The following is a 12,319-nucleotide window of genomic DNA, read 5'->3' on the forward strand; positions in this document are numbered from 1 at the left end:
CACACACACAGAGTTTTAGAACTCAATATAGATAATTATTTTGTTCTGTGCCCTATGTACAATTCTACTATTGCACTCATCATGCTATATTGTAATTTGTCTCTCAACAGAACTGTGGGCTCTTTAAGGGTGAGGATTATGTACTATTCAACCTGGCATATGTATTGGAATGCAAAACTTTGATGACTGTCTCACCAAGCCTCCTCCTCCAAACACATTCTAATGCAATGATCATTTGCTTTATTCTGATAAGTTTGAATCAGAAAAAGTAACAGTGATATCATATTCTTCCACATTTTCTTGTTTTGAAAACTTTGGGAATTCCTTTATGAATCTTAGACAGTCTATCTGAACATTTGCATATAGGACTATTTAGATTTGCATTTAAACCAAAGGACATTAAAATGAAAATATTTTCAAGGTATCTCTCAGCCATAAAAAGAATGAAATCTTGCCATTTGCAGTGATGAGGATAGAGCTAGAGCATACTATGCTAAGTGAAATAAGTCAATCAGAAAAAGACAAATACCATATGATCTCACTCATATGTGGAATTTAAGAAAACAGATGAACATATGGGAAGGAGGAAAAAAGGAGAGAGGGTAACAAACCATAAGAGACTCTTACCAATACAGAACAAACTGAGGGGTGATGGAAGGAGGGAGGTGGGGAGTGGTCTAGATGGGTGATGGGTGATGGGTATTAAAGAAGGCACTTGTTGTGGGGCACCTGGGTGGCTCAGTCTGTTAAGCATCTGACTCTTGATATCAGCTCAGATCATGATCTCAAGGTTGTGAGACTGAGCCTTGCGATGGACTCTGCGCCAGGCATGGAACCTGCTTAAGATTCTCGTTCTCCCTCTGCCCCCACCTCAAAAAGAAAAGAGGGCACTTGTGATGAGCACTGGGTGTTGTATGTGATCAATCACTGAACAGTACTCCAGAACCCAATATTGCACTGTATGTTAACAAAGAAAAAATTTTTTAAGTAAAATTTAAATTAAAAAAATTTTTCTTAAGCATGGTGTACTGGTTTGAATAGTCCTCCCAAAATTCACATCCACTTCATGACTTCAGAATGTGGCATTTTTTTTTAAATTTATATTTTATAATAATTTTTTATTATATTATGTTAGTCACCATACAGTACATCCCTAGTTTTTGATGTAAAGTTCCATGATTCATTACTTGCGTATAACACCTAGTGCACCATGCAATACGTGCCCTCCTTATTACCCATCACCAGCCTATCCCATTCCCCCACCCCCCTCCCCTCTGAAGCCCTCAGTTTGTTTCCCAGAGTCCATAATCTGCCATGGTTCATTCCCCCTTCTGTTTACTGCCCCCTTTCTTCTTCCCTTTCTTCTCCTACTGATCTTCCTACTTCTTATGTTCCATAAATGAGTGAAACCATATGATAATTGTCTTTCTCTCCTTGACTTATTTCGCTTAGCATTATCTCCTCCAGTGCCATCCATGTTGCAGCAAATGTTGAGAAATTGTTCTTTTGGATGGCTGAGTAATATTCCATTGTATATATGGACCACATTTCTTAATCCAGTCATCTGTTGAAGAGCATCTCAGCTCCTTCCATGATTTAGCTATTGTGGACAATGCTGCTATGAACATTGGGGTGCATATGGCCCTTCTCTTCACTACGTCTGTATCTTTGGGGTAAACACCCAGTAGTGCAATGGCTGGATCATAGGGTAGCTCAATTTTTAACTTTTTAAGGGACCTCCACACTGTTTTCCAAATTGGCTGTACCAACTTGCATTCCCAAGAACAGTATAAGAGGGATCCCCTTTCTCCACATCCTCTCCAACATTTGTTGTTTCCTGCCTTGTCAATTTTTGCCATTCTAACTGGTGTAAGGTGGTATCTCAAGGTGGTTTTGATTTGAATTTCCCTGATGGCTAATGATGTTGAACATTTTTTCATGTGTCTGTTAGCCATTTGTATGTCATCATTGGAAAAGTGTCTGTTCATATCTTCTGCCCATTTTTTGATTTGATTATTTGTTTCTTGTGTATTGAGCTTGAAAAGTTTTTTGTAGACCTTGGATACCAGTCTTTTATCTGTAGTGTCATTTGCAAATATCTTCTCCCATTCCGTGGGCTGCCTCTTAGTTTTTTTGACTGTTTCCTTGGCTGTGCAGAAGCTTTTTATCTTGATGAAGTCCCACAAGTTCATTTTTTCTTTTGTTTCTCTTGCCTTTGGAGATGTGTCATGAAAAAAAGTTGCTGTGGCCGATGACAAAGAGGTTGCAGCCTATGTTCTCCTCTATGATTTTGATGGATTCCTGTGTCACACAGAGGTCTTTCATCCATTTGGAGTTTATCATTGTGTATGGTGTGAGAGAGTGGTCAAGTTTCATTCTTTTGCATGTAGCTGTCCAATTTTCCCAGCACCATTTATTGAAGAGACTGTCATTTTTCCAATGGATGTTTTTTTCTGCTTTGTCAAAGATTAGTTGCCCCAAGAGCCAAGGGTCCATTTCTGGGTTCTCTATTCTGTTCCATTGGTCTACATGTCTGTTTTTGTGCCAGTACCATGCTGTCTTTGTGATCACAGCTTTGTAGGATAGCTTGAAATCCGGCAACATGATGCCCCCAGCTTTGTTTTTCCTTTTCAACAGTTCCTTGGTGATTCGGGGCCTTTTCTGGTTCCACACAAATTTAAGGGCTGTTTGTTCCAGTTCTTTGAAAAATGTCATTGGTATTTTGATCGGGATGGCATTGAAAGTGTAGATTGCTCTGGATAGCTTAGACATTTTAACTATGTTTATTCTTCTGATCCATGAGCATGGAATATTTTTCCACCTTTGTGTGTCTTCTTCAATGTCTTTCAAGAGTGATTTGTAGTTTCTAGAATATAGACCATTTACGTCTCTGGTTAAGTTAATTCCGAGACAATGTATGATTTTTGGTGCTATTGTAAATGGAATGGATTTCCTAATTTCTCTTTCTTCAGTCTCATTGTTCATGTATAGAAATGCACCTGATTTCTGAGCATTGATTTTGTATCCCGCCACATTACTGAATTGCTCTATAACTTCTAATAGTTTGGGAGTGGATTCTTTTGGGTTTTCCATATAGAGTATCATGTCATCTGCGAAGAGAGACAGTTTGACTTCTTCTTTGCCGATTTGGATACCTTCTATACCTTTTTGTTGCCTGATTGCTGTTGCAAGGACTTCTAGTACTATGTTGAATAATAGTGGCAAGAGTGGGTATCCTTGTCGTGTTCCTGATCTTAAGGGAAAGGCTTCCAGCTTTTCCCCGTTGAGAATAATATTTGCTGTAGGCATTACATAGATGGCTTTTATGATCTTGAGAAATGTACCATCTATTCCTACACTCTGAAGGGTTTTAATCAGGAAAGGATGCTGTATTTTGTCAAATGCTTTTTCTGCATCAATTGAGAGGGTCACATGGTTCTTAACTCTTTTCTCGTTGATATGATCTATTACACTGATCGATTTGCGAATGTTGAACCCCCCTTGCATCTCAGGGATGAATCCCACTTGCTCATGATGGATAATCCTTTTAATGTACAGTTGGATTCTATTAGCTAGGATCTTGTTGAGAATTTTGCCATCCATATTCATCAGAGATATTGGTCTGTAATTCTCCTTTTGATGGGGTCTTTGCCTCGTTTGGGGATCAAGGTAATACTGGCCTCATAATATGAGTTTGGTAGTTTTCCTTCTGTTTCTATTTTTTGAAACAGCTTCAGGAGAATAGGTATTATTTCTTCTTTGAATGTTTGGTAGAATTCCCCAGGGAATCCGTCAGGCCCTGGACTCTTGTTTTTGGGGAGGTTTTTGATCACTCCTTCAATCTCTTCATAATTAATCGGTCTGTTTAAATAATCAATTTCTTCCTGTTTCAGACTTGGTAGTTTATAGGTTTCCAGGAATGCATCCATTTCTTCCAGGTTGTTTAATTTATCGGCATAAAGCTGTTGATAAAAGTTCCTAATGATCCTTCCTATTTCATTGGTGTTGGTTGTGACCTCTCCCCTTTCATTCATAATTTTATTAATTTGGTTCCTTTCTCTATTCTTTTGAATAAGTCTGGCCAGTGGCTTATTGATCTTATTTATTCTTTCAAAGAACCAGCTTCTAGTTCTGTTAATCTGCTCTACTGTGCTCCTGGTTTCTAATTCATTGATCTCTGCTCTAATCTTGATCAACTGCTTTCTCGTGCATGGGTTAGGCCTGTTCTTCTGTTCCAGCTCCAGCTTCTTGAGGTGAGAATATAAAAACTGCATTTTAGATTTTTCTATTCTTTTGAGTGAGGCTTGGATGGCTATGTATTTTCCCTTAGGACTGCCTTTGCAGTGTCCCATAGGTTTTGAACTGATGTGTTTTCATTCTTGTTGGTCTCCATAAATTGTTTAATTTGATTTTTAATTTCCTGGTTTATCCAATCATTCTTGAGCAGGATGGTTCTTAGTCTCCAAGTGTTTGAGTTTCTTCCAAATTTTTCCTTGTGATTGAGTTCCAATTTCAAAGCATTGTGGTCTGAGAATATGCAGGGAATAATCTCAGTCTTTTGGTATTGGTTGAGACCTGTTTTGTGACCCAGTATATGGTCTATTCTGGAGAAAGTTCCATGTGCATTCAAAAAGAATGGGTATTCTGTTGTTCTGGGGTGTAGTGTTCTGTGTATATCTATGAGGTCCATCTGGTCTAGTATATCATTCAAAGCTCTTGTTTCTTTGTTGATTTTCTGCTTAGGTGGTCTGTCTATTGCTGATAGGGGAGTGTTGAGGTCTCCTATTATTAATGTATTTTTACCTATATGTCTCTTTATTCTGGTTAAGAGTTGGCTTGCGTATCTTGCTGTTCCCCTGTTGGCGTAGGTATTTATAATTGTCATATCCACTTGTTGGATACATCCTTTAAGAATAATATAGGGTCCTTCTATATCTCTAAGTACAGTCTTTAGTTTAAAATCTAATCTGTCTTATATGAGGATTGCTACCCCAGCTTTCTTTTGAGGTCCATTGGCATGAGAAATGGTTTTCCATCTCTTCACTTTTAGTCTGGATGTATCTTTAGGCTCAAGATGAGTCCTTTGTAGACAGCAAATGGATGGGTCATGTCTTTTTATCCAATCTGCAACCCTGTGGTGTTTTATGGGAGCATTTAGGCCATTCACATTGAGAGTGTTTATTGAGAGACATGACTTTAAGGATGTCATGTTGCCTGTGAAGTCTTTGTTTCTATAGATTGTAAATTTCTGTTCTGTATCACTCTTGGGGCCTTTTTACTTTTATAGAACCCCCCTTAATATCTCCTGTAGGGCTGGTTTCATGGTTACAAAGTTGGTCAGTTTCTGCTGATCCTGGAAGGTCCTTATCTGTCCATCAATTCTGAATGGCAGCCTTGGTGGATAAAGGATCCTTGGCTGCATGTTTTTCTTGGATAGAGCTTTAAAAATATCCTGCCAACCCTTCCTCTCATTCCAGGTCTGTGTAGACAGGTCTGACGTTATTCTGATATTTTTGCCTCTGTACATGAGAAACCTCTTCGCCCTGGCCGCTTTCAATACTGTATCCTTGGATCTAATATTTGCGAATTGCGCTACGACGTGATGTGGCATAGGTTTGTCATGGTTGACCTCGGGAGGGGTCCTCTCTGCCTCTTGGACACAAATGCCTGTTTCCTTTGCTAGATTAGGGAAGTTTTCAGCTATAATTTGTTCAAATATCTCTTCTAGACCTCTCTCTTTCTCCACCCCCTCGGGGATGCCAGTGTTTCTGACATTGGAATGTTTCATTGATTCAGTAATCTCCTGTAATCTACATTCTTGAGATTGGATTTTTTGAGCCAAGTTTTTGTTTTAACTTTCTCTTCTACCATCCCATCTGCCAATTCACTAATTCGTTCTTCTGCCTCATTTACCCTGGCCGTCAGAGCATCTAGTTTAGACTGCATTTGATTCATAACATCTTTAATTTCTGCCAGATTCTCTCTCATTTCCGCCCTTAGAGATTCTATATTCTCATTAATATTTTCATTAATATTTTTTTTTCAAGTCTACACATCATCTTGACCATTGTTACCCGGAACTCCATTTCTCATAATTTGGTTATATCCATATCCATCAGTTCTGTGGCAGAGGCCACAGACTCATTATCTTCTCTTTGCTGGGGGGGATCTCCTTCTCATCATTCTGATGAGGAGAGGTTGCGGGGTTGCCCAGAGCCCAAATTATTGACCAGGACCCAGGCAGTGTGCCTTTGTTTTATAGGGACCTTAGGGATGTGGGCTTCTTGATTTTTCAGCCTGCTTTCTGGGGGAGGGGCTTGCCGCACTGATATTCAGGCAATCCTGTTTGGGTAGAGTCTCCTTGTCCCCTGTGAGGGGGGATGGGGATTGGCACAATGTAAGCTGGAATTTCCGGGCTTTTGTTCTCTGGCGGCTTCCCCTGGTGGTTTTCTGTGGCTCTTCTGAGAGTCAGAGCAGCAGGGGCCGTATCCTAGCCTCTGTCTCAGAACAGAGAGATCGCAGTCAGCTCTCCACTGAGCTCTCTTGGCCTCTTTAACTCTGTTTCTGTCGGTGCTGCTGAAAACCCTGCAGCATCCCAGGTTGTGCACCCCACAGCCGGTGTCCCAGCCCTCACTTCCAAGGCTGGCAGGTCTCTGTCGTTTGTGTTTCTAACACTGCCAGCCGCCCCCGGTTACCACGCACGCTCCCGAGATCTCTGTTTCAGTGTGGTTCACGCGCACTTCGGAGCGCCAGTTTTCAGTCTGGTCGCGCACGTGCTCCTGAGCTCTCGGTATCAGTCCAGTTCCAGTGAGCGCTCCGGGGCTCCGGTTTTCCGTCAGGTTGTGCAAGCACTCCGAGATCCCAGTTTCAGTCTAGTTCAAGTGTGCGCTCCAGAACTCCGATTTTTAGTTTGGACGCATGCGCTCCTGAGCTCCTGGTTTTAGTCTAGTTCCAGTGAGCGCTCCGGAGCTCCGGTTTTCAGTCTGGTAGCACGCGCATTCCCAGGCTCACAGTCTCAGTCTGCTCTCTCACGGGTGCCAGTCCGCGAGTCTGGCCCGCTCCCCAGTGCAGGTGGCTACGGCTTCCCGGCACCCGAACGCGGCGGCTCCCTCCCCCTTCCATTTATCTTCCCATATCTGTGCGCGGTTTCACAGCTCCCCGCTTCGTACCTCAATACTCAACGCTGGAGATGTTCATTTGTAGAGATCCAGATGTATCTTCCTGCATCTCAGGCTGATTCCGTGGGTTTTCAGGATGGTCTGGTACATATCCAGCTCGACTCAGGGGACCAGCTAAAAAAGGGGACCCCTACTCCTCTGCCATCTTTTCCCTCCTCCGAATGTGGCCTTATTTGGAAGTAAGGTCTTTGCAGATGTAATCAAGCTAAAATGAAGTCATATTGTATTTTCCAGCCCAATTGTAATGAGATAATCAACAAAGGCATAAAAATATTTTCCACATTTCCCAATGTGAGACTCCTTGAGCCAGTTTAGTCACACAAATCCCAATTATATCAACTGCATTTCCATGATCCAGATTTTGATGCAAGATACAGATCCAGCTGTCTATGAACCAGGAGGGGGGCCTTCACCAGACATTGACTCTGCCAGCACTCTGATCTTGGATTTTCCAGCCTCCAAAACTGAGAAATAAATTTCTCCCCCCACCTGTCATACTTTGTTATAGCAACCTAAATGGACTAAGATAGTAATTTCCTTTATAAATTCAGTAAAAGAAAAAATACTATATAATCATCTCTGTAGATGCAGAATTTTAGTAGCCATTTTTGATTAAAACTCTCACCAAACTAGGAATAAAAGGTAACTTCTTTAATCTGATAAAAAGGCAGCCCATAAAACCCACAACTAACGCAGAGTTTCTCAGCAGTGGCACTACTGACATTTTGGCCTGGATGATTCTTTGTCATGCAGACTAGGTAGGTGCGTGTACTGTGCATTGTGGGATGGTTAACAGCACCTCTGGCCTCTACCCAGTAGATGCCAATAATAGCACCCAATCATGACAATCAAGAATGTCTCCAGACATTGGCAATTGCCCTCTGTGGGCAGTTTTCCCATCTACTGAGAACCATTGAACTACCATTACATTTAACGGTAACAGACTGCATGCTTTCCCCCTAATAAGTGGAACGAGGCAGAAAAGACTAATCTCACCACTTTGCTCTCCCTGTTTCTACTGAATATTGTACTGGAGGTCCTATCCAGAACAGGCAAAGTAAACAACTAATAGGCAAAGAGAATGGAAAGGGAAAAGTAAAACTGCCTCTTTTCAAAAACGACATATAGGAAATCCTGAAGAATCTATAAAAAGTCCCTACAAAAAATAAAAAAAACTGGTACATTGAAATGTATAAGTCATTGCCAAGAAAAAGTAAAGAATACTTAAAAAATAAACATACCATAAACATGTAAAGGAAGATTCAATATCATTAATGTCAATTAATCTACAGATTAAACACAATCCAAACAAACTTGCACTGCCTGATTTCAAGCCATATCATAAAGCTACGATAATCAAGACAGTATATGAGAGTAAGGACAGGCAAGCAGATTAACAAAATAGAGTAAAATGTCCAGAAAGTGAAAAGTAACTCAACAGGGAATGGATTGTGTTTCCAAAAAACAGTGAAAGAACACATTAATAAATTTTTTGGACATCAATGAAATGGTGGAGTATGAAACTCTTAAGCACGTGCCCCTCTGCAGAAACATCAAAAAATCAAGAAGGAACTGTCAAAACCAAATTTGTCAGAACTTTGGAAAATGATCCAAGGTTTACAACAACCAAACAAATGTTGAATCAAGAAAAATACAAATTAAAAGTGGTAGAAAAGGTCTGTGGTGCTTTTGCTTGTCCTTACCCAGCTGCCTCCCTGGCTCAGCAGCACTTTCCAGGAGGGTAGCCATGTTCACTATGGGACCCTTGTCTCTGGTACCAGGGACAGTAGAGCAGATTTTGTTCGTGAATGATTGTTCTAACCCGTCTGGGGACCACCTGAAGGACTGATGCAAGGCACTTAACTTGGAGAAGACAAAGGACAGTACCGCTGTAGGCATTGGGAAAAACACTGTAAGGTAAAGGAACAACCCACAGTTGCCTAGGGCAAAAGACTGAAGGTGCGGCATATGGATGAGGTGCCAAAAGCCTGGGGGGAAAAGCAGTGGAGCTTTTTCGAAAAAACAGGGCATTGAAAAATGCCTATGTACACCAAGGAATTTAAGAAGCAGGGTATATGCCCAGGGGAGGACCCACACTCAGGAAAGACCTGAGAAAAATTTAGCTTTCACTCTAGCTGATCTCCAAGCACAATATAAGCAGGGAATGAAAGCTAAGGCAGAGTTGCTAATGTCCTGGCTAAGTGTTAAAGGAGTGTCATAACACAGAGCCAATGCACACAGACAGGAGATATTTTTTCTCCCTTCTCCTTTTTTTTTTTTTTTTTGTTCTCCTTTTCTCTCTCTCCTTTAATTGGTTCCTGGCATTCAGAGAAGTATCTATCAAAACACTATCTGAGCACAAGTTAAAGGAACACAGATTTCAGTACCACACGTGACAAGGGATAGAGGCTCTGCATAAATAGGTTGTAAAAGTCACTAAACAAATGAATAATGGCAGCCCTCAACAATAAAAATGAGGAAACTCTGATAAAGGGCAAAGTCTGATTTCCAGTTACCACATTTAAAATAATCAAATTCTGTTTTCAAGCAAATATTACAAGTAAAAGGAAAGTGTAGCCTGTTTAAGAAAAAAAATAATTGACAGAAATTATCACTGAGAATCCAGATGCTGGTTATTAGACAAAGACTTTATTTTTATATATTTTTTTCTCATTAAACTTTTATTTTAATTGGTCTCAAAATTCTGTGACAGATTTTTGGTCAAGTTGTTTCCATTAAAAAGTACTGATTTTAAAAACTAATAACTTAAAATTGCCACACACACGCACACACCAAATGGCCCACAAAAAATTCTCCTTTCCTTCTGAAGGTTTTACGATGCATTGCTATCATTAACCAGTCTTTTACTTAACTTAAATGGCCCACTGACACAAACAGTTCCGAGTCTGTTCTCCCACCACTGCTTAAGAATGGGGTGGCAGGTATTGGGGATAATATTCATTTAGCCTTCTGAACTTTCTGGGCAGACTTGGTGACCTAGCCTGCTCCAGCTGCCTTCTTGCCCACTGCTTTGTGACACCCACAGCAGCTGTCTGTCCCATGTCACCAACAGTAAAATGGCCCAGAGGAGGATAGTCAGAGAAGCTCTTAACCCACATAGGCTTGCCAGGAACCCTACCAACAATGGCAGCATCACCAGATTTCAAGAACTTGGCACCATCTTCTAGCTTTTTTCCAGAAAAACAATCAATCTTCTCCTTCAACTCAGCAAACTTACAAGCAATGTGAGCTGTGTGACAATCCAGCACAGGTACATATCCAGCACTGATTTGGCCTCAGTGGTTCAGGATAATGAACATCTTTGACAGATATATTCTTGATACTGAAACCCACATTGTCCCCAGGAAGAGCCTCCCTTAATTCAGTTTTAAAATTTAACATTGAATGGAGCAAAAGTGACTACTATGCCAGGTTTAAGAATACCAGTCTCCACTCGGCCCACAGGGACAGTACCAATACCACCAATTTTGTAGATGTCCTGGAGGGGCAGACGCAAGGCCTTGTCAGTTGGATGAGCTGGTGACAGAATGCAATCCAGAGATTCCAGCAGTGTGGTTCCACTGGCATTGCCATCTTTATGGGTGACTTTCCATCCCTTAAACCAAGGCATGTTAGCACTTGGCTCCAGCATGTTGTCACCATTCTGACCAGAAATTGGCACAAATGCTACTTGTGTCAGGGCTGTAGCCAATTTTCCTAATGTGGGTGCTGACTTCCTTAACAATTTCCTTGTATCTTTTCTGGCTGTAGGGTGGCTCAGTAGAATCCATTTGTTAACACCAACAATTAACTGTTGTACATCCAGTGTGTAAGCCAGAAGGGTCTGTCCAGAACCAGGAGACCTGTGGGACACCATCAAGCTGAACAAAATATACATTTTAGAAGTACAAAAGAAAACAGAAAAGAATATTTAAATACTTTTAAAAATATTTTTACTTCTTTTGAGAGAGAGAGCACGCAAGGGGGGTGGGGAGGGGCAGTGGGAGAAGGAGAGAAAGAATCTCAAGCAGGCTCCATGCTCAGTGCAGAGCCTGATGTGGGGCTCAAGCTCATGACCCTGAAATCATGACCTGAGCCGAAATCAAGAATCAGATGCTTAAGCAACTGAGCCACCCAGGCACCCCTAAATATTCTTTCTAAGAATATTTTAAGAAACAGTAGCTGCAAACTTCCCAAGTTTGATTATACATGAATCTACACATTCAAGAAGTTCAATGAACTCCAGGTAGGATAACTCAGAGATCCAAAGCACATTCTAATCAAACTGTCAAAGACAAAGACAGAATCTATAAAGTTGCAAGAGAGAAGCAACTCCACGCAAAGAAGAGATTTTCAATAAATTAACAGCTTATTTCTCATCAAAAACCATGGAGGCCAGAAGGCAGTGGAATGACATATTTAAGCACTAAAAATAAAAGAACACTGAAAATCAAGAATTCCCTATCTAGCAAAAACCATCCTTCAAAAATAGAGTTAAAGTTAAGACATGCTTAGATAAATAAAACCTGAGGGTACTCATTGCCAGTAGAACTGCCTTACAAGAAATGCTAAAGGAATTTCTTCAAGCTGAAATGAAAGGACACAAGACAGTAACTCAGAGCCTTATGAAAAAATAAAGATCTCTGCTAAAGGTAGCTATATAGGTAAATAAAAACCAGTATGTCATATTTTCAGTTTGTAACTCCTCTTTTTATTTCCTATATAATTTAAAAAACAGATGCATAAAAAGATAATTACAAATACATGTTACAGGGCACACAATGTATAAAGATATAACTTGTGAGAAGAACAATATGATATCAATTCAAATCAGATTGTTATAAATTTAGTATATTAATTTTAATCTCCAGTGTAACTACTAAGAAAATATGTAAAAGGAATAAATAAAGGAAATGAAAAGAGAACAAAAATGGTATAATACAAAAAAATCTATTAAACGTAAAAGAAGAAATGAATGGAGAAAATGAAAGGCAAAAAGGGTGTAAGATATACAGAAAACAAATAGCAAAATAGCAAATAGTAAATCTCTTTTATAAGTAACTATTTTAAATGTAAATGGATTAAACTCTCCAATCAAAAGGCAGAGACTGGCAGAATGGATTGACAGTTAAAAAAAGAAA

General features: G+C 40.2%; 1 protein-coding gene and 1 pseudogene across 1 annotated transcript in view; both read right to left on the reverse strand.

Annotated features, from left to right (window-relative positions):
- COL4A5 (collagen type IV alpha 5 chain) overlaps positions 1-12,319 on the reverse strand; it is a 252,110-nt gene that overhangs the window by 208,410 nt on the left and 31,381 nt on the right. The window lies entirely within an intron of this gene.
- Positions 9,984-11,065, reverse strand: LOC121102538 (annotated as a pseudogene).

The sequence above is a fragment of the Ursus maritimus genome (assembly GCF_017311325.1).
Source record: "Ursus maritimus isolate PB19 chromosome X unlocalized genomic scaffold, ASM1731132v1 scaffold_X1, whole genome shotgun sequence".
Lineage (NCBI taxonomy): Eukaryota > Metazoa > Chordata > Mammalia > Carnivora > Ursidae > Ursus > Ursus maritimus.